This window comes from Chelon labrosus (genome assembly GCF_963514085.1).
Source record: "Chelon labrosus genome assembly, chromosome: 22".
NCBI lineage: Eukaryota > Metazoa > Chordata > Actinopteri > Mugiliformes > Mugilidae > Chelon > Chelon labrosus.
In genome coordinates, this window is record NC_140355.1 from 14,713,298 (window position 1) to 14,736,608 (window position 23,311).

Below are 23,311 nucleotides of genomic sequence, written 5' to 3' on the forward strand. Positions count from 1 at the left end.
ATATTCACTCAGAGCAAAGAGGCCACAGTGGATAGGACGAAGCGCAACCTTTGGCTGCATTCACACAAAATCCAGCAATGCGGCACTGTTCCGCAAGGCTACGCAGAGGTGTGGTGGTGTTTTTTTTGTGCTTTAGAACATAACTGTGGACGAACAATCAGAAAATAAAGTTTTATTTGTCGGATTTGCTGCTTTTTTTTTTATTGTTAACGCCGCTCCCTCTCTTCACTCGGTCATTAGCCTGCTCGACCACCGCGGCTCTGAGCCAGGGAGGAGCAGCCAAGTTTCGATATTGTGTTTACAAATAATACCAATTATTGCTCCAAATCTTTTAGTGAGATTGTGTCCAACGGTCCAAGTCGGTTTCTAGAGTGCTTTTAAAATACTCGCAGCAGTAACACTGCACCGGCGCTAACCGACAAACAATCGGGTAATGCAATTGTACCACATAGGAAACCTCTTGCAAAATTTAAACATCACCCTCATAGTAATGCAGATCACTCGTGCCTCGAAACATTTTTGGGAAATTCGCATCAGCAGCAGATCATGTTCATATTAAATTACTATTTACAGTTGCTGATTAAATCATGCATAAGAAGCCTCTGTATTTACAGTGCACACTGAGCATCTTCTTCCTGTCAGCAGTTTGATTCGAACACAGATCTGACTGAAACACAAAATCATTTCCCTGTCCTGCTCAGACGTGCTTGTCTGATTTTGCAGCGGTTTTGGGTTAAAACTGCATATCAGCGTAACAAATAGGTCCACTGTGTGCTGCTCTGCGATTCTGTCATCATGTATAGTTTAAACACCATTATAAGTGCGTCCGTCTTCTTCTCTGTGTTTAGGGCTGCTCGGAAATAGTCTTGGCATTTGGTGATTTTGTGTTACACCAACATCAGGAGAGGACTGTTAATTGAGTGAGGTGCCAGATTGGCACAGCGTTGGCAGCCCTGCACTCAATTGAGAAAGCTAATTATTCATGTTAAGAGACTCAATCGCGGTGTGTTTCCAGCGCCTCTGCATTTTAATAGAAGGCAACAATTGCATCACCACTCGAGTGTTTCGGAAATAATCAAACTGGGAATATTCTCATTCATGGTTTCCTGCACATGTATGGATTCGGCGGATGCATCCAGTTATCCAAGAACATCTAAAAATAGAAGCGCATCTATTCAGCTTCTCGGGTCTGAAAATTAACAGACTAGGCTTTACAGAGGTGTTGAGTACGTTTTTGCCACCATTTGTACACATGAAAACAAGTGTTAAAATACAACATTTGGCCTTGCTTGATTCTTCATCACCTGATTCATCTGATATCCAGTCATCCCAAAGCAAAGTATAATTACCCTCAACATTGTCTTGATTGTGTTTGATTCCGTGCGAAGCAAGCCCAGAGGGAACGGCACAAAGACCTGCTCTGCTTTACAACGGAATTTCACATTATTACACTTGTTTTAGTTCATCTCAAAAATCAAATTATTCACATGTCCTTCGGCAAGTCTTTCTTTTTTATGCACTAGAAGAAAAAAAAATGTTTCCAAGTTTTCTCCCTTAGCCTCACTCCTGCACAGAACCTCTCGAGGTTTGAAAGCCAGTTCCGTAATTGTTCTCACTACCTTCATCTCATGTCAGCCCCCTCTTTCCCTCCCCCACCCCCCCTCGCTGATGTATCCCCACTCGCTCTGTCACCCCCAAGTCCCCTAAAAGAGGATCAGGAGAGAGCCCCCACCCGTCCAATTCCTCTTCACCTCTAATAGGCACTTCCTAGCGTTACGTGATCACTGGGTGTCAAGATTAAAGAATGGCTACTGCTTCCCAGGGCACACATAGATGGGAGACAGAGAAAATAGCACTCCATAATTACTGATAAATCGAGCACACCGCCTCCTCCCCTCCTTCCACTTCCTCCCTATCCACCTGGCCCTGATGTCAATGTGAGAGGCTGAGCAAGTTAAACCGGAAAAAAAAAAAAAGAAAAAAGTTGACCACGCCAGCCACTTTTTTGCACTGCTGATATTGCAGTTAAGTTCGGGCAATTCAGGGCCAATTGACTGACTTGGAGCTTTTATTCACCCTCCAATCGTCTCTTCTTTGAAGCGGGACTCACAGTACAAGGCTCACATAAGGGAGCTGCAGTCGGAGCACAATGGCACCGGCCCGCAGTGAAGCAAAACTATACCGTACCACACTTTCTGCCAAACGCAGGTAAGCTGCCATACAACGCGCGTTTTCGTTTAATCTCTCGCAGGGTTGTAACCTACAGAGCGTGATGAATGGACAACAGAGCAAACACTCTTTTCGACTGAACACTACACGTGTGTGTCTGGTGGCTTGCACCAGAGGTAAAAAATGGCCCACTGGTTGGGTCTCCTCCTTCCACCAAGCAATCACTATATGCTACACCCTGCCATCGTTTATTAGTAAGGCCCCCTTGGTGGAAACCAAAGCAAATCTAAATTGAGTCCAACATGAATCTTGTGCAATTAGCTTGTTTGGTTGCATCCTATTATAGAGGGAAATTTTATTATTTAGCTGAGCAAGCAAGAAACCAGGTGCAATCTCGCTCAAGTAATGGGCTTACTATGGTACATAATATACTGTATGTGCCAGAACGCTTCACATTGGACTCTATGCAACCTTCTCCTTGTGGTAGTGTGGTAGGATTTTTTTTGGAGACCCTAGCTACCGATCAGTGTAAAAGGGAGATACCTTTATTTTTTTTAATCCCTCCCGCCAGGGTCTGATTGGTCAATTATTTTTCAATCCAGTGGGAAACCGCCATCAATGAGCATGACAAGAAAAGGCTGAACAAGATGATGGGATGTCGGAGGTGATTGAAAAGACCCGGAACCAGGCTAGTAATGCATACCATAAAATATGTTAATTGTAACAGGGTCAAGCTGATACATAATGTTCTTGGGGATTAACAATGTCAAGAGCGGATACCTTTGCCAACGTCGAAATGATATTTGGCTTGCCTCCCCGTTAATGTATTAAATTACGATCACTGAATTCATTTTAGATTTTACCTGCCACGCCATAGTTACAAGTCACTCCCCCTACATGTACCCGAAGGTCGGGCACCATCACGCTCTCGCGCAAATCACCCAGTTGACGGAAATATCAGCAAGGTGTAGACTTGTGGGAAGCAGCCACGTTTTCTTTCAGCTGGTTTGATTTTAAATTACAGCACAGTTTAACCAAATGTTAATGTTCTGTCCATTAAAATGGATAAGAATCAGGCAAAGACTTGTGACGATGAAAGTCTTTAACACCAAGATCCAAGGTTAAATTATAATAATCAAAACTCTAACAATGCAAACGATTATATTATATATTATTAATCCAATTATCTCCAAGTATGCCATTATAACATTCCATAATAACTTACACAGTTTGACTCCAGCCTCATAGAAAAATATTAATAGCAATCTTTACAGGATCCAGTGTGGGTCAGTGGAGGAGAACACCTTGCATAGTTTACCTTGTGCCAGAGATCGTGGCGTTAAGTCTGCATCTTTGCACTGTAACAGTGGAGTTACCCAACAGGGGACTATGTATTCCCTGACGGGATTTGACCAGCCTTCTGAGTTTTGATTTCCTTCTTTGACGAGGGGATTCGCAGGATCCGCAGTGCCTGAGGGGTGTTTAGAGTTGACCTTCTTTGGTGTTCCCAAACTGGATTGGACTGAAAACGTCATGCTTGTGAGAAAAAAATATTCATCCTCAACAGTCATGATCAAGCTAATACGTCACTTTGACAAATGAATGGATCGTTGTGCTGGGTCCCGTGTCAAATTGCTGTTTTTATCTTGGCTATGTGCAATTTCTCTTAAATATCTCGACAAAACTTAACGAGTAATCATCCCTTTCACTGTCAGACATAGCCCCAACCCCCAACTTACAATCAAACTACAGCAAGGCTAAAAGTACACTGGCATTTTAAAGGATGCCTCTCTTTGTTGCGCTGACCCTCTTCATTGCTATCGATTTCATGCCATGCGAAAAACTGTGCAATGGATCTGGGGGAATATAGGACGCCGAAAAGAGCAGCAGAAATCGCACAGCGTAAACCCTTGACCTTAGTTTTAAGGACTTTCATTCATTCGTTCATTCATTCATTCATTCCTTTTCTGGAACCGCTTGTCCTCTGGAGGGTTGACGGGGGGGGGGGGGCTGGAGCCTATCCCAGCTGTCATTGGGTGAGAGGCGGGGTACACTTAAACAGGTCAGGAGTTTCATTGTCACAATAAATAATAAAATTGCTGAGAAAGGTGATTGATGGCCCTACTTTAAAAGATGTGTGACGATTCCAGTATTTAGTCCGCAATTTGTCCCTTAAATTTCATCTACTTAGTTATTCTGTTTATCTGGCTGAGCTGATGTTTAATTTAATTCAACATCTTTCCCTTTTTACTCCTGCTCTGTCCACAATTCCCTTTCTGCTTTTCAATTGGCAATGCTTGGTCGTCTTTATTCAGGAACCACGCTGACAATTGCCCTAACCCTCTTTTCTGCAAACTATGAATATATTTGTGGAACGATCTTTGGTGTTCAGTATTTTATAAGAAAAGAAAAGGAAAAAAGAAAAGTTAATGGTATTCTTTATGGGAGAAAATAATATCCTGAGCCGTAAACGCCTTGGAATGGAACTGGAAAAACTCAAGGAGAAGACTCTACTGTGTGCTGTGTCCCCAGACTGAGCGGTGAAGTACTTTAATTTGGCTGTGAAAGTCACTGTTTTTGTGTTTCAAGTATTAAAATCTCATCAGCGGACCATATATCAGTAGATTTCTTGAGTTGGCTTAGGATACAGCTCTCCCTTTTTCCGGCGTCTCTCAGTCAACATCTGCCGTCTTGCTTCATCTTCAGTAGACGTTACATGCGGGAATTGGTTCTTGCTTTTTTTTCTTTTTCTTGTTTTTGAGATGTTTATTCCCAGCTCGTTCCGTTTCAGCCGAGAAACGCTTTCTTTCAAAAAAACTAACGATTTAAAAAAGAAATATTTATTTTGGGGGCATTTTTTAACCTTTGCTGGGGCAGTGAGCGGCGAAGAGACAAACATGAGACATGGGGGACATGACAGGTCCTCGGCAGGAGTTAAACTGGGACGTTGTGATTATGCGTGGAGTGCTATAAATATGTGGCTACTGGGTTGCAGCTCAACCCATCCTCACATTTGCTTGCTGTTAGACATGTATGAGCCGCATCTCCCAGACGGATGCCCTCCAGCTAGCCCCCTGTTTATACATCCCAAAAATGTGCGTTGACGCAAACAGACTCCGGTTGCAGATTTCAAATAAATGCATTATTGTGTTCACATTCTACGGACGCGCACAGTTAAGTTTTAGCGTAATCACAAACAGAGAGTTCTAAGCATTTACCGGAGCATAAAAACCACTCAGAGGCCAAGCAATAATAGCAACATGTAGAGGCCTTGGAAATTTATATATTTTATTTACAAGCTTTTAATGATATTCTTCAGCCTGAGGCGAATCTAGTTTATATTCAATAATGTCCAGAATAATATTATGGCCTTCAGGTGTGCCTTTAAAACACAACTAGTCATGAAAATCCAATTACAGCAGTGAACACACATCAGCTAAAAAGACAGCTCATTATAAAAGTAATTTTTTTTTTCCCTTCTCATTTATTGAGTAAATTAAAATGAATGATGGCATGAGTGATAAGAAGACATTAGGCTTTCCAAATAAGAGAACACCAGTTGGAGATGTGAGGTTATAAGTTGGCAAAAAAAAAAGAAAAAAAAACTATGGCAATGACAAACCATCATGAATATGCATAAATCTCTAGTCAATCAATGCTTCTCGAGCGACATGTGACGGGATGCGGCGCTTAGGAAGTCGGGATCACATATCGTGAATGCAAATATATTAATGGTTCACCTCACTGCGACGTGCATGATCGACATTACCGAACGTGAAAGGTCTGCGTTTAGAATTCTAATTGGTATACTGCCGGATTTTCAGCCTAAGCCATTCACAAGATGCCCGGAGAGACACGCGCATGAATGCCAGCACAGGCAAGGTCAGGCACATAAAAAAAAAATTAAAAAATCTATAGGTTGGTACTTGTGCGGAAGTGCTGCGTCAGGTCATTTCATGTGCTACTCCCAGAGTCGGTAGGTAGGTAGCACGGTGCCTTTTTATGGCGGTGTAATTGTCGAGGAGAAAGGACGCGGTGCTAATCAACTGCATCTTTTTCAAATGATGCTTCGTTTTGCTTAAGCAGTTACGTTTTAGAGGAAGCACAGTGCTGCGGTGATTAAGTTTTCCTTTCGCATATCAGACAAAATGTAAACGTCTCCTGAAACACTCACTGCCAGGTTTGGCTACAAGCAGATCCGTCTAGTTAATGTATGGGTAAGGATTAAAGGCATTTGTAGTTTCAAACTGTGTACTGGGATGTGATGATTTGTTTGTGCCCTCCAAAACTGTCACAGATCAGTTTTATGATGTGACAATGGGTTGCGGTACCAAATGACGTCAGTTGGCTACGTTTAGGGACATAACCGGTTACTATAATAAACACACGGCCAAGGTTTAAAACGCTTTAACGTCAACTGCTCGAAACACGAAGCAGACTGCCGTCTCTCGTGTCAAACGTCTGATGTTTTGTTGACCCCTTCGTTCACCCCGGCCTCCTCCCTACAGAGATCCTCCCTGTTGACTTCAATACAAACACACGTTGCTCTAGGAGTTGATCAGGTCAAGCCATGCGGTGCAACAGCTATAACATTTAGCTAAAGAGAAGCTTTATACAGTCATCGAAATCGTATTATTTTATAATGGTAACCACATCCAGTTTGCAATAAAGGAAGTAAATTACATATCTGTGGCAGAGGCTTGCAATCAGCTGTTCTGTGTATACAATTTCACAATTTAAAGGTAAGGCAGACTTTCAAAGTAAACAGCATTGCACCTGCTTATCGAATCATAATTTCTCTGCAACAAGTTGATATATTAAAAAGCTATAATCTTACTTAAATCGTCTAATCTGATCAGTCAATTGCTGCGTTGTGCCGCCCTGAGCTGCAACACGGCTCACTGACGCTGAGAGCTACTGGCATGAGCCAACAGTGCACTGACTCACACGCATGACAACAGTCACGGGTCAGGCTATGACTCTACTTTCTCTGAAAAAAAAAAAAACTGTTTAATTTCTTCAAAATTGGGACATACGGCACTGTAAGTCCCGAAAATAGCAGCTTCTCATCTCCATCTAGGCTTCACAGAATTCATCCCAGACTGTTTGAAATGCTCTAGCAAATGTTTCTCTCTTCTTTAGGAATAATTAGGGGCACCTAAAACGCTCCAGCAGGGAGTGCTTCACACTTGTTAGTTAGCACAAGAAAGGCTGAAAAAGATTAAAAACCTTCTCTGTGAGAGACCTAATTAAAAATTTCCAGAAAGATTATCTTCCCATGATTGTTAACATTTTTAGGATATGGCTTCTCGCTCTGGCAGACACTTAACTGTCTCACAGAAATAAGAAATATTTATTCATGGACTGCATTAGGACTAGAAATATTTTTATCAATTGCTTATGACACAATCTGTTTTTTTTTCCTGTTTTTTTTTAGCATGGAGATAGCGGGTTCTTTGGGTGACTTTAACCTTGTGTGATCATTTTGCAGAGAACAAATTGCAAGTGCAGTCGCAAAGTGGCACTAGTGCACTTGAAAGTGATGATCAATTTTTTGTAATTTGATTGCCAATCAGGTTTGACCTGCTCGAACATTTTAAAAGTTTGGAGCCGTGCACGCAGTTGCACATTGACTGCTTCACTTTAGCTCAATTTTCTTAACACGGTGAAATCCCCATTGTAGGCCTGTCTGTTCATAGTAACCGAAACCAATTATGAAAGACAAAATAACTCTTTTGAATACACTCGAGCACTGGAATTATTTTGCTGGAAAAGCTGAAGTCAATAGGGAAATAGTTTTTCTTTTTGCATCTTTGTTCTGATGCACACTTTGCCGACAACACCGGTGTTAAGGGAGGCATCTGATTGACATCAGAGTTGCACTTGGAATAAACAGCCGACAAATAATCAGCTTTTATTACAACTTATTTCAATGCCTCGCAACTGTCATACTTTTCCTTTTATTTATTGCTCTATTTTAGTCTCCCCCAATTTAGGAAATATCTGGTTTTATGGCTATGAAGCACTTCACTGTGCTCTTCTGTTTCCAGAAAGATACAATGCCTTTTCTTCTTCTTCTTCTGAAAGCTCCCCGCTATAACTGGAAACAGCGCTACTGAGAAAACATTAAAGTTCCTGTACCTAAAACTCAAACAATGAGCCCAGAGGAGTCGAGGAGAAAGGAGAAAAGGGGTGGTATTTCTCTACAGCCTCATTTCCACTGTCAAGGCATGGATCAACTTAAATCTACTTGGCCTTTTCAGGTTTTCCCATTGCGGGGAGGGCCCGTTACTTTTTCTTGGTAACACCTTGGTCAAGGCTCCACGGGAGTTGAGCCAAGAACAAAAAAGTTGCACCACCGACAGTCAGGATAAGAATCTGTCCTACGTTGAAGGGTACTATCTGCAGCGGAAAACAACGTAGAGAACAATACTTGCCACCTGAAGGCAAGTAAAGTTGAGTCAAGCCGTTTAAGGGATTTAATCTATTGATAATTACCACGTTTAGATATAAATATTGAAGAAATATAGCTCCATATGCGCAAATGTTCATGTTTTGCATGCATGCTCTGCATATAACATGCATACATGCATGATGCATAATCATTCTGATATAAATTATAAGACCCTCTGCATCACATTTCCCCCCAAGAATGCACTTACAGTACATGACTGTACCCTGGCTACCTACCCATAAATTTACCAGACTTAGAAGGAAACTGCAAAAATTGCCTCTCAAGGCTCATAGTAGCATCATAATGCCAAACAAGCTAGTGCCCACGTTGTGTTTACTACAGATAGAATTGTATTTTGTTTAGACTACCCCAAATACAACTCCTAGACCAGAGGATATCATATTGCCGAAGAGAACACAGGAGGCAGCAAATCAGGTTAAACGTTCTGTGTGCAATCGTCAGTCAGCCTAGACATCTGCAAATCCAAACATCTTGCTCCTTCTGTAACAGGAAAAAAACCCCACAAAAAAATAATCAAATATCTCTACAACCAGTGCTGTCACCAAGCCAGCAAAGACCAAGGAAGTGTCAGGCAAGATAAATTACTGTAGTTATTACTGTGTTGTCACAGTTATCATATTTTAAGGAGTAATAACCGAGCCTCCCGGCAGTGCTTAATGACACACGGGTCGGGGGTTGCAGAGGCTCAATTTGGCGTCGCTTTTCTGTCCAGCGTCTCCCTACCTGGCAACCGCCAAGTGTCAGGTCACGACGCATAATTTGAGGAGTGCGAGTGTGTTAACCAAATAGGAAAAAAAAGGTCCCTTTTTGCTCATTTAAAGGCACAAGCCTTCAGAAGAATTTGGTCTGACTTGAGCATGTTAAATTCTAGGCAAATCATTCCACCTGTGGCAGTTTTATTAATGCGATCAGCTGCCTGTTTTGACACCAATGCTAACCCTCAAAATGGAAGAAGGTTGCGCCAAATTAGAATTCCACAACTGTACTCAGCCTTAGCTCCTGCAAACAAACTCAATATTTATTTGTGTTTATACGGCATCACCTTCAGGCCCATCACCAGCCAGAAAGCAAGAAACAATAAGCTTTGCTTTTAGGACCTGACGATGCAAATGCAGTGTTGCCCTTAAAAATGATAGGTTTCTGTTCGCTTGTGAACTTTCGATGTGCAGTTTATGTTCTGACTGCGTCACGAAGCGGCGCTTGTGTTCGCATCGCAGACATTCCGGCTGTGGACCCCCCGCTGTGAGTGAAGAAACACAGACATAGCGAGAGACCAGAAACAGGACACAGTGCTTAGTTGGAGAGCTGTGTGAGTGTGTACTGAATACCTGAATAGTTTTGAAATATGAAATTGTTGTTGTTGAGGTGATTTTCGTGCCTGCACTTTCAGCTCCCCCGAGGCTTCAAACAGGCTTCACACAGCATCCAATTTTTTCCTTCACATAACCGTGGTTTCCTTCTTAGACAATAAGTCATTGTTTATTCTACATTTTACTGTATAAACCGTGCACACGGTGCCGAGCAGGTGAGTGGTGCTCCGTGCAAATATTTAGATTTGGCTTTTCTTTAAATACCATTGTAAAAAAAAAAAAACTAAATCCCCCTTAACCAAATCTCACCAACCCTTTAATTATGAGCCTTGGGCTTTGGAACATCCTGCTGTACAAGCATGTTCAGACCCCTGTCGTCTTATGGGACTGATAGCAGCGGCGCAGAGGTCACGCAGCCTCTAGTGGAGGTCAACCGAAATCAGCCGCCTTTCCGAAATATTGTAAACTCGCCAGTTTTTTTCCGTGAGATGTTGTCACATATCATTACCCGACCCTGGTGTTTGTTTTTCGATAAAAAGCTGATTTTTTTATTTATTTTTTTGTCAACCCAAACCACTTGGGAGGCGGCCTTCTAGCCACTACAGCTGCAGCCAGCACCCACATAAAAACAGCATTGTGCCAAATAAAAGAATACAAAGAGAGAGAAAGAGAGAGAGAGAGAGGGGAAGAGAGCTGGTGGGTTGTGTCAATACAAGACTTCTACTGTTCTTTATCCACCACAAAGGCAGTTTGTAAATAATATCCTTATCTATGCACAAAGGCGACAGAGGAGCACTGTGTGCATAGGGCGAATGCATGAACTGTGTCATCCGCTCTTTAGGTTTTCTCGCCCCCCCCGCTCCTTTTCCATTAAAAGTCACGGCCACGCGCCTTGCAGAACATTCATCAGCGAAGTTGCAGTTGCAAAAGGACCTCTGCTGCTGAATGTTCTCTTTTCAGTCCCTGAAAGCATCATCAACATTGGGTCATCCAAAGCCACGACACAAATATAGCTTTAAGCTACTGCCGGCATTTTCATTTTGGCAATGTAATTTAGAATGCTTTCCCTCTGAAAATGATTACAAGTTGCCAACATTTTGCCATTGAAAAGGCCAACAGATTGAATGAGGCGTTCTGAATAAAGGCGGCTTTTCTTCTGCAATTTCCGCTGCCAGTGCAATTTTCTGCGCCGCACATGTGGAGGAGAAGGCACAATGATATTACTGGGTGAACTGACATGCCGCTAATATGTTATTTTCAAACATTAAAGCTCAATTTACGGTTGATGTTCAGTGTGAGGGATTATTTAAAAGCCGGTGCCACGGAGGCAGTTCTCAGCTTTCTCTTTGCAGTCTTTTAGCTAGGTAGGCTATAGATTATTAAGTATAGTTATGATCTATTTAGTTACACTTCAAATGAAACGTATGCACGCTTAACTTGATGCATGAAGTGTATTTTTCTGGATGCATTTCTTAATCCTATAAATGCACAATGCACAACAATGACAAACAAAACCAAAATTGAAGTGGACCGATTCCGGACCGGTTTAAAAAATAAAAATAAAAAAGAAGAAGCTGCTCCTCTAATTTCATAGAGCTGGTATCAGTATCATACACTGCCATCTCGCCTTTAGCCCCATAATGACACCTAGTGTAAAAGAGCATGAGCTCCCCTCGCAGTTAGCCGGCGGAACAGCAATCAAAGCAACTTACTTGAGGGAACACGGAACGGCAACTTTGCCTCACTGGTGGCACACACATACAACAAAACAAGCATGTACGCGCTCGCCTCCACGAACGCGCGCTCTCATGCGCGCAGGGCCACGTACAGGACAGGACAGGACAGGCCAGCACGCACACACACACACACACACACACACACCATCACACACGGATCGAGCTCGTTGCAGGCATTAATTCATCCATAAGACGGAATAGCTCGGTGATAACAGGAAGCATGACCTGCCGCCGGTTTCATATCCAAACGGGGACGACACTCACTTTTAGTGAATGGGCAACGCAGTTTCCGGAGTGAGCTGGCCAACATGGATGTGGAAAAAAAAAAAAAAAAAAAAAAGCTTCAATACAAATATTGATGCCGACTGCATGGTGATCTGCAGGCCTGCTAATGCACCCTCACTCTGAATGTTGCCCCTGTTATAACACTCACTGAATCCGCGGCTGCTCTGCGTATTCCGCCAACCCCTCAAATTGTGAGATCACTGTTTCTTTCTTGGTGTTTTCCACCTTCCTTCATGTCCGCACTTCTGCAGCATCACTTCGGGATGATGCCGCCTCGGCAACGTGCAATGCAGTCGAGTGCGCCTAATTTTGTGAGAGCAACTCATTTGCATAATGCTGGAGATGATGTGTTTATAAGACAGTATAGGACTCATTAGATGCGTTTTAATGCCCTCAGAGCGATCTGTCGACATTCAGCCCGGGCGGAGCTTGAATGGGGGGTTTTTTGCACGGCGATTACTGAGAGGTGGCTTCACCGTGAGAAAGAAATAATTGCCTCCATCCTGGAAAGGACACCGCCGGCCACCCCGGTAACATGCTGACCACGCAACATCGCCATAATTGTGCCACAAAATAGCCCAGCCTACCACACCACTACTTCGTGGTCAGCGACAGAAAGAGAAAGTCTATATGTATATGATACCTTTATGTTGTGTTAAAGGTCCGAGCCGGTAGAGGGTACTTACCTAAAACTGACTCTCCCCTCTTCGCTGTATTTGCGGTCCAAGATTTGTTAGTTCTCGAGCCAACAACTTCTGCTGGAGCATATGTATCCAGTGCTCATGCTGGTGGCTCAGTCGGTGATGTTGGATTGCGGATGATTTGGCAATCCTTTTCATGCTCAAAGGAAAAAAATCCTTCGTTTCTGCGTGGTCTCGGGCATTGGCGCGCAGAGAGAATAAAGTGATGAAGTCCGTCAAGAGGGAGAGGAGAAAAGGGAGATCTAGAAGTGAGATTTATGTCGACGTGTTTGAAACTGTTCTGTTCTCCTCTTCTTTTTTTTTTTTTTTTTTCGTCCCCCACCTCACCGTAGGAGCCGTTTGCGGGCGGAGAGGTGTGGGATGGATATCTAGGAAGGGAGGCTGGGATGCACAGACTGAGGGCGAGAAAGGGGAGGTACAAAGAATACAGTCTCGCATTGTGGAGGACGGTCATGGCAGACAGTAAGGGGTGGGTCTGAACTGTATCAGGCGGTAGGCGAGGGGACTGGGGGTGGGTGAGGATAAGAAGCCGTGTCGTGACTTTTCTTATAGCTCATAGGTAAATATTTACACCAGTGCCACCGATTTGACCACAGTAGACAGAGAAGCCATTCTAATATTTGGGTGTCAACATCAGGCATCGGGTTCGAGATCAGAAGCAGGTGGGGTGGTTTCAGCAGCCAGAGAGACTTGGAGGAAAATTGAAACAAAGTGAGAAGGCGTTGAGTTGCGCAGAGGGTGCCACACTGTGCCACGTGTAGGCTGTGTACTTTACATAAAACTCAACGTGACTGTATCTGTATTAATGTGAACTTCAAATCACTTGCAGTGAGACTCCACAAAGTCTATCATCTGGTGTCCGTGGTTGTTGAAGAAGCAAAGCAAAGGGGAAACTGCTGTGGTCGCTGTCCGTGGTGCTGAAACACAAGGGAGTGAGATTCTGGTTTCTGTCCATGGTCCTGAAACCAACTGGAGAGGCCTAGGGCACTGGGAAGGTCAGCCTCACAGGTGTCCTGGCTTCTTGGGAATTCAACTTAGGACACAATATAGCACAAGTTGTCCTGTTTAAGGACTAAAATGCTTTTAGCATCTGTAATAAGTGTTTTTTTAACAAACTGACTTCACGCCCTCCACTTAAAGTAATCTCACGGTTCCTTAAGGCCGACTCAGATATTTTTTTGCATGTTTAACCAACAACATCAAATGAAATAGCATTCTGGTGGCTAAATCGAATTTGTTTCAGCGGATTAGGGCTTATTCTGGCGGGCCCCATGACGTCGGTATTTATCAGTATCAATTTTATAGCCATCGTGGGGGTGGAGCCGCGGGGTAGCGGTTGGAGAAGCGGCTTACCTCAAACCTTGATCTCAAACTTTCATGTTTATTTTGCTACGTTGGACGTTAAAATTACATCGACTTCCACCTTCTTCTGATCAGGATAATACCAGCGCTGTAAAAAATGAAGCACACGACAGCAAATGCTACAACAGTTCTATTTGATTAATACAGGCACAACATTATGACCACCTTTCTAATATTGTGTAGATCTCTCTTGTGACTCAAGAGAATGGACATGGGTCTTCTGAGAGTGTCCTGTGGTGTCTGGTAACAAAATGTTGTTAGTGGGGGCCTTTGGGTCCTATAGGTTGAAGGAGAGGGGCTTCTGTGGATCATCCAGCAGATACTTGATCAGTTTGGGATGTAGGGCAAATTCTCTTCAGGTGATTATGTATCCCTCTAAATTACTATTTATACAAAATCCATTACACGTAGATGGATATATGTTTAAGAATATAGGTGCAATTATGCCTATTTCATATGGCTGAACACACAGATGTATTTATCATGACCCTTTATCGCCAAATAGTTTTCAGAAATGCAATGCAGAGACACACCGCTACAGCAAGTATCAAGATACAATATAGGGTCATGAGTTCACTCTCTAATAATCCATCAACTGAAAAGCATATTTGACCGAAAGTTAGCTGTAAGAAGGCTGGATGTTCATTTAAAATCTTTATTGTAGCTCCAAGCCCAAGCACGTAGAACTGAAAACCTCTGAATTGATTTTCTTGACATCGCCGTATCCATCGCAGTCACAGACGGTCTTTGCAACCCACTAGCTCTCCAATGGTCCACTTGCCGTCAAGTGCTTGACGCATCCACCAACGGGCAGGGAAACCTGACGGGGCCAGCATTGCATAGAACTCAATGAGGCTAAATAGATAAATGGCGCCATTACGGAGTCATTAGGCTGAAAGTGGCGGCGACACGTAACACGTTTCCTTTGAGGGAGTATGCATAAAATGCTCCAGGGATCATTGATCGTTGGTGCATTTCTTTATTCTATTGAATGTAGCTTTTGATTTGAAATATTACTGTCACTAAGGAAATTAGCTTCCAGGGTAGTTCAAGATGGCTCCCACATTAGATGATTACCATGTCGTTTTAAAAATATTATCTGTACTTCAACAATACCATAAAGTCAAACAATGACTGTGCAAATACACACCTTGCGTTGTTGATCATATGCCTACTACAGTAAAGTAAATCTCAGCTTATGTGAGACATACTGTAAGCTGTTGGATTTTCAAGGAGACTTTCTGAAACTCTTGCACACTCTCTTTCTGACAAAGCTTTGTCAAACACGGCAAAGCAAGCAAAGGGCCCTGATGTGGATTTGTAGGTATACGTTATCTCCACGTGTTACCGCAGCTGGCGCACACGTACCGGGGGATGTGTGTGTGTGCGTTATGTTAATCCTGGTCACAAATGCAACAGGGAATCATCAGTACCGCTGCTGCTCTGGGTATAGCTGTGATGAAATGTGCACTAGGTGTCGTAGTGGCTGGGTGATGACAAGAGTATCGGAGGGATATATATATTTTAAATCTCCCTGTGTTCCAGAAGGAAAAGGGCCGGCGAGGAGCTACTGAATCGCTAAAAAGGAAAGAGGAGGAATTGCGAAGAATGGAAATAGTTTGAAAAACTGCATGCGGTGCACAGTACAGTCACGATTAACTCCAAACATCCTGGATATCAAAACCAACTGAGGAGACGTGACATTCTGTACTGATTGCTGAAGAAAAAACGAGGTCTCCTCTTGTTCTGATTTTATGTCACCTTCTATTTTGCTTTATTCGTGGAATGCGTGCCCTGGCAGGCGAGCAAGAACTGGGTTAAAGACTAATATGAAACTCAAGTCCAACCAAAATAAAGCTCATTCGTCGTCACTCGTTTCTTATAGACTCTGACGAGTCATGTAAGAATCAAATCCGGCCGAATATATGAGAAAATACTATAAATATTGATACTGTAGCACTGGTGTATAGAATATCATCAGGTAAATATGGAAAACTATCAATCAGTTTTTACCCAGATAGTAAAATGATTTAAGTTCTTATTCCCATGGTGGATGGTGATCAATCTTTTTCAGAGAAAGGATATTGCCGCCCAGTTTAATATGCTTTCTCCTTTTTTTTTTTTTTCTTGCTAAATTCTGAACTCAAGTTGATGCCCTCTGCAGGTTCATAAAAGGAAATCACTCATTCTTCATTTCATGTGGTCCCCTTAACCGTTTGTCAGTGATTCAATGAGATACTCAGACTCGGCAGCAGCAGCGGTGCGCAGTGACATTGAGACTAGTCTAGTTGGGGATGTACCGTAACTCTGTGAAAAATATACTGTGACCCGGTTGACCCAAGTATTTAAACCAAAGTAACAGAGTTTGCTTGAGTCTTTTAAATGGGAACTACTGTTTTTTTTTTTTTTTTTTTTACAACCTGGACCTTATTTCTGGCATAAAATACGATTGTTTACTCACCCATATAACTTTGATGTTATTTGGAGTCGATCGTCAGATATTTACATCCGCGTACATCCATATAGTGGGAGTGACTGGGGCACCGAAACGCAGCCTCTAAATAACGCATTATCTGCCGCGAAGCTCATTAATTTCACCAATATTTTGTTATAATAGGCTAGTGCTATTCCCCGTTGAGTCCGGAGTTACCTGTTATCTATTCGCGGACGTGCAGCGGTTTGTTGTTCTTTGGTCAGCTGTTCCTCTCTCTGCCTCTGCATCCTCCTCATCTGTATACTCTGGCTCAAAACAGTAAGGAAGTCCATCATAAACAAAGTCGTGGTCCACAACCTCAGAATGGGAAAAATATTCAGCCATGTTGCAAAAAACTAGCAGTAGCAAATTACAGGTAAACAAGCCGACCGTCGCGGGTGCGCGCGGCGCTCAGAGATGACATCATCCAGGCCAGAGGTTAGTAGGTCAATCTACAGACCCCGGATGATGATAACAGGTAACTCCAGACTCAACGGGGAATAGCACTAGCGTATCATAACAAAATATTGGTGAAATGAACGAGTTTCGCGGCAGATAATCCATTATTTAGAGGCTGCGTTTCGGTGCCCCATTCACTCCCACTATATGGATATTCATGTTTTAATGCCAGTAATGCAATGCCTTGTGTCATTGTACATATATTTTTTACTAATAATCACTGACTAGTTTCAGTTCTTTGTTCGTGCAAAAATACTTGATAATGGAATAGGAAATAAATATAACTTAATGTGTAGCTGTTGAATTCCTAAAACCTAATTTTCTACGTTTAGTTACAGAAATTAAATAATTAAAACATTCAAATTAATAGCCCACATAGCATACTGTGTAAACTATACCAGGGAGCTATTCAGTGTGCATTATTTCCCTTAATTACATAAGCAGCAATATGGTACCATTCAGCCACATTCTGTCTAATAATTGGTTAGCATGTGTTACTCGATGTCTAACATTACCGCAGTCTGTAACCCGCAGCATTCTCGGTGTGTGGAATATCGCTGTCAAGTAAAAATCGACTGTGCAGATTTGACTCCATTATCCGCATAACTACAATAATTGGGCCATATTCAGCAGCGGCCCACACACAATGCCCTTACAGGTGCTAAATTTATCCAGACTGTAATGATTTCACATCTACCTCCTTTTTGGAAGCCATGGGTTGAATCTTCCCTCCCAGCTGCCCAGAAGACTGTTACCGCTCGCTAGATTGACAACTTACTAATGGCTGATCTCTGAGGCTTAGGCCACATGTTCCTACCCGGTGTTAGTACACGCTGTTACGGAGGCCTGTCACACTGTACCCGGACCTTTTCCTGCCAGGGCTATGAAGGAGAAGACAGATGTCCAAATAGCCAGCAGGTCCATCAGTCATGTGGTTTTTTTTTTCGCCCTCTCCCAGGACGCAGAGGGAGTGGGTCAAGTGGGAGAAAAAAACGGTGAATGGAGATGTTCTAGTCTCTCTGCCACGCTAACGAAAAACAAACTAATTTTCAGGAAGATTTCAGCCAGCCAGCCAGATCCAAACATAGCAGCAGCAACTTTAAAAGTTTCAACTCACTATCGAGACCACCTCACGAATCGTCAAGCCAGAAGACAAGCCGTCAACATACATGGATCAGGCATAACATTATGACCACCTTTCAAATATCGTATAGACTGTAGAGAATGGACATGGGCCTTCTGAGGGTGTCCTGTGGTGTCTGGCAACAGAACGTTGTTAGTGGAGAACTTTATTGGGTCCTATGGGTTGAGGGGAGGGTCCTCTGTGGATCATCCCACAGATACTTGATCAGTTTGGGATCTAGTGAATTTGGAGGCCAGGTCAACACCTTGTGCTGTTCTTCATGGTATTTGAGTTGTTCCTAAACCATTTTTGTGTGTGTGCCTGTGTCAGACTGCATCCTGCCGGGGATGGCTGCTGCCATCAAGGAGTGTCATTGCTATGGGGTGGGGTTGTCTGGTCTGGTCTAGGTGCCAGGTCCAAAGATTTCCCAGCAGAACACTGAATTGTCACAAGATGGTCAATGTCATATACTTCTCCTGTCAATGGTTTTAATGATGTGGCTGTATTTTCTGAAATGAAGCCAGTAAAATTCAAACAAGTCTGTTTTTAAGTTTATTTCACCACACATCTTATTCGCTTCTTCAGTTTTCAGTGACTGGTTGGGACTGGTTTAATCGGAACTAGTGCCAACTACAAACACACAACTAGTGTCTGTTAACAACCCAGTTGTCACCCACAATCTTCCATAATTAGTGGTTCTCCAGCAGCCAATTAATGGCCAGAAACTGTCGAGACTGAAGTTGTGAGATTTCTTAGCGCGAGATGTTAAGGCTGTGATCTAAGTGGCTGGTAAGTGGTGTCCACTTCCCCCTGTTCGAAGACAGGTTTTGAAGTTTTACACAAACTGCTTCTTTTACCCCTCTTACAAATCATCTTGTCTTCTCCAGGTAAAATGTTGTCGTCCTCAAATGCGTGTCCCCTGTCCTTCGGGTTTAGGCGGACCACTGATTCCCGTCCTGGAGAACCAGTTTTCCAACGCGTTTGCAGATTTGCTTCCTCAGCGTACAGGTCCGTGCATTCCTCACCTCATTGACTTGCATAAACCAAATCGCTCTGCTTTTCGCCTGGGTGTTTTGTCCTTGGGGTGGAAAATTTTTTCTGCCTCGGTGTGCCGCTGGGCTTAAAATGCGCAGGGACACGGTGTTAATTGAACACAATTTATTTGATTTTTCTGTCGGCACTACACACAACTGCTCCTCATCAAAACCTCGACTCTCCATCAGTCGTTAGGGACTGAAGAAGGTAATTGGATGAGGGGTGAAACGCTCAAACAAGTCCAGCTGCCCCTTCTTTTTTAATATGCTGCGACCCGCACGGCCGAGAAGCTTTAGACATTTTAGCATACTAGTTCGCCAGCGCTTTAAAGCCAACAAAACATCACAATTCAATTCATGCAATCAATGCACAAGAAGGTAAATGCCAAGAGACATGAATAAAAACTTAATTTATTGCCAACAGAAACAGGTAGACAGAGAGGGGACGCTTTAATAGTGGTGTCCTCCTTTTATAGGTACAGTCTGGTTAAATGTCAAGCTGAATACATTCTGATACAAAATTAAGAGGCACACTGGGGGTTGTAGTACAGTTAATAGCTTAACCGTTATTTACACCATGGCAGGTGCACCGATCTGATTTAAATTGCATGTTTCAGAAACAAAATGTGGCTAAAATTTCATTGACACTATACTTAAGAGTGCATTTCTTCTAATAGCAACCTCCGTGCGTCGGCAACACTTTGATCACTTGAAGAAAGGCAACACAGGAGGACCTTCAGAACAGAGAAGCAATTTGTTATCAGGCACGCAAAGCTTTCATAGCTGACAGATGAAGCGGCGAAAGTAAGTAAATCAGTTTTCTACATAATGTGTTTAGTTTCAAACTCAAAGAGAAATATGGTTTTAATTAAAGCACAATCACTCGCTGCCATTATTAAACCCGCTGTGACAATGCACTGGGAAGTTTTAGCTTATCGCCAAGGACTCTGACTCTATATATTTAATACAGTGCGAGGGGTGGTACAGGTAGTCTCTCCACATGTGGCAATGTTGCAATCGGTATGTGGGTGGCCGCTCAGCGTGCACTCACCATATTTCTAATTGCCCATCTGGCACAAAAGCAAAAAAGGACGGAGCGCACGGAGGATGCACACCATCGCGGGGTTCAGCAGAGCACTGGAGGGAAGATTTTCCTTTGAAAATGTCTTCGGAGCCCTGGCTGATATTCAGCAATCTGCCAGCGCTTTTGAATGACTTTCTGAAATTCTTAACGGAGGGGAAGGACGCTCGGTTTCACTTCACCTTGACAATGCTGCTTTGTATCGTCGCAACCCCTTCGCTATGGTAACCTCCGCTTAGTCTGGGAGGAAAGTCGGCTCAAATAAGGGTAGATCATAACAACGAGCTGCTGATGCTTTGATATAGTATTGTTCATGGTCCCCACAGGATAAAATGCCATAACTTTGGAGATCTCTTAATATTTTTAGCCCATAAATAGCAATTTCGAAATGCCCTGTGTATTCAGTTTAACTGGCATCAGCAGTACTTGGTATCCAGTGCTAATTTGGGTGTCGTTACTCTTGTCCAGTTAACCTGGGCTCTCTAAGTGAACCAGGCCCAAGTCCCCGTTCTTCAAATTCATTGTAATTTTGTCCCTCTGCCTTTCAGAGCCCTCCATCCTACAGCTCTCCACTTCCCCTTCTCCTCCACACCCTAGTTGTCCAAGGTGTCCCAACCGAAGGCTCTATCAGCTCCACCATCACCAATGTATAGTCTCCTGGGGAAGGGCTCCTGTCCCTAGGTCCCATTTATATCTGGGGCGCAATGGGGAGTCCAACAGCCGAAATGTTTTATCTCACAAGCTCGTGTTACGTCAATCACAACCACCGGGTCCAAATCGCCGGTCAGATGAATAACGGTGATTATTCTGTTATCATGGCACCTGTCAGTGAATGGGATGTATGAGGCAGTAAGAGGACATTTTATCCAAATTGTGACGGCAGCACGACCGGGTTCAGAGCTTCCCTCCTCAGCAGCAGTCTCCAAAACTGCTGCTCTTATGGTGTGTTCCTGGGCTGCAGTGGTGAGTATCCATCAGAAGTGGTGCATGGAATGAAAAGAGGTCATGGGCAGCCAAGGCCCACTGGTTCGTGTAGGGAGCAAAGGGTGGCCTGTATGGTCTGATCCCACAGACAGGCTACTGTTGCTCAGATTGCTGAAAAAGTTAATGCTGGCTCTAATAAAAAAAAAAAAAAAAAAAGGACACAGAGTCACAGTTTGGTCTGCAGCTGCACAGGCCCATGCTAAACAGCCAGGGTGCCCATGCCGACTCCTGTCCACTGCCTTAAGCCCCTATAATGGGCATCTCATCAGAAGTGGACCGTGGAGCATCTCATTTTCTGGAGCATCACATGGACGGACGGACGGGTGCATGTGCATCACTCAGCTGCGGAACATATGGCAAAGTATATATGCACGGAACACCCGACTGCAGCTTTTATGTTGTGGCTGATTGGAATATATTCAATGTTATAAAATGTAGATATTATGCAGTTAAGTAAATAACGATGACCATCTTGTGACAATTCAATGGTGTTCTGGGAAACTTTTGGACCTGGCATTCATGTGGATGATACTTAGACATGTAGCACCCACCTAGACCAGACTAGGCACTCCCACCCCGTAGCAATGACACTACGTGATGGCAGCAGCCATCCCCAGCAGGATGCAGCCTGACACAGGCACACACACAAAAACAGTTTAAGAACAACTAAAAAAAACAAAACACATTAATAACACCACAATGATCAGGCCTCCAAATTCACTAGATCCCAAACTGATCAAGTATCTGTGGGATGCACTAGAACAACCCCCTCCCCTCAACCCATAGGACCCAAACGCCCCCCACCAACAACATTCTGCTGCCAGACACCACAGGACACCCTCAGAAGACCCATGTCCATTCTCTGATGAGTCACAACTGTTTTGGAGGCACAAGGGAGAATATTAGGAAGACGGTCATAATGTTATGCCTGATCGATGTACTGATAGATAGCCTCATCTCTAAATATTTTTAATAATGCAATACAAAGTGATGGAGATAATAATTATATACATTATATACGTTAAATGCTGACGCTTCATCTTACATCTCCAGCAGAAATGCAGGACACACTAAGGATCTGGTGATTATAAGGAGTTCTCTCTGCTCTTATTGCTCTCGGCAAAACATGCAATTTAAACAGAAAATAGGCTTTGTTTGTTTCTCACTCCAGCCAGAAAAGAAATAAATAAATAGAATAAACATATACAATAGGATTACAGTGGGAAAAGAATACAAAGCAGCCTTGAGAGCAGTTGTTGAGCCTAAATAATTAAGCAGTGATTAGGATGCGGCCAAAGGCTGTCTGATTGGCTCAGTAACAATGCCGCGGACCGGTCTGAAGCCCTCAGTCGCCGAATGTGCATTATTCTGGCCCCGCAGTGATGAAATCTCACGCCTCCCACTTTTCTATTTTCCACTTGACAGCAACCCTTACTGTCCTTAGCATTCTCTTTCTAATTCTATATACGCGGCGTGTATATATACCCCATTCCCTTTTTCAGAATAGGTTTGGCTCCTCTGCCTTTTGTAAGCGTGTGCCCATTCATCATTTATGTATCCCGCGTAGCACGGCGAAGACTTGCATCTCCTCGCTCCGGACCCCGTTCGAATCGCACTTTGTTTCCGCACTCGTGAAAATCATTCCGACATTTTAATTTCATTCCCCGCTCTTTTATTTGTTGAAGCCTCCCCTATTTATTTTATTTGCAGAGTTCCTGGCTGCTCCATTGTGAAATAACTGGTTTTGCTAATGAAGTGCTAATTTGAGCTGTGATGATATTTTAATCGCCCAGAGCAAAAGGGGGGGCTTGTGGATGCCTGAGCCTTGCAGGAGTTTAGCACATTACAGAAGCTTTGGTCTCAAGTTTGTAACAGTTTTGGTCGACGTGCAAGTAAAATTATATACAGCTATATACACAAGCAAGAATCACACACACACACAAACACGCAGACAATTCCCCTTGCCTACGTACTCGTGTTTATTCCCAGATTTATAAAACGCCGCGTACACCTGCACCTCATTACGAATCACAGCATGAAGGCAATCAGCAGAACTGCATTTGAGAAGAAAATTTGAGAGCAAGCGTGGACGGCGAAGAAGAACTGCAGCCATTACTGG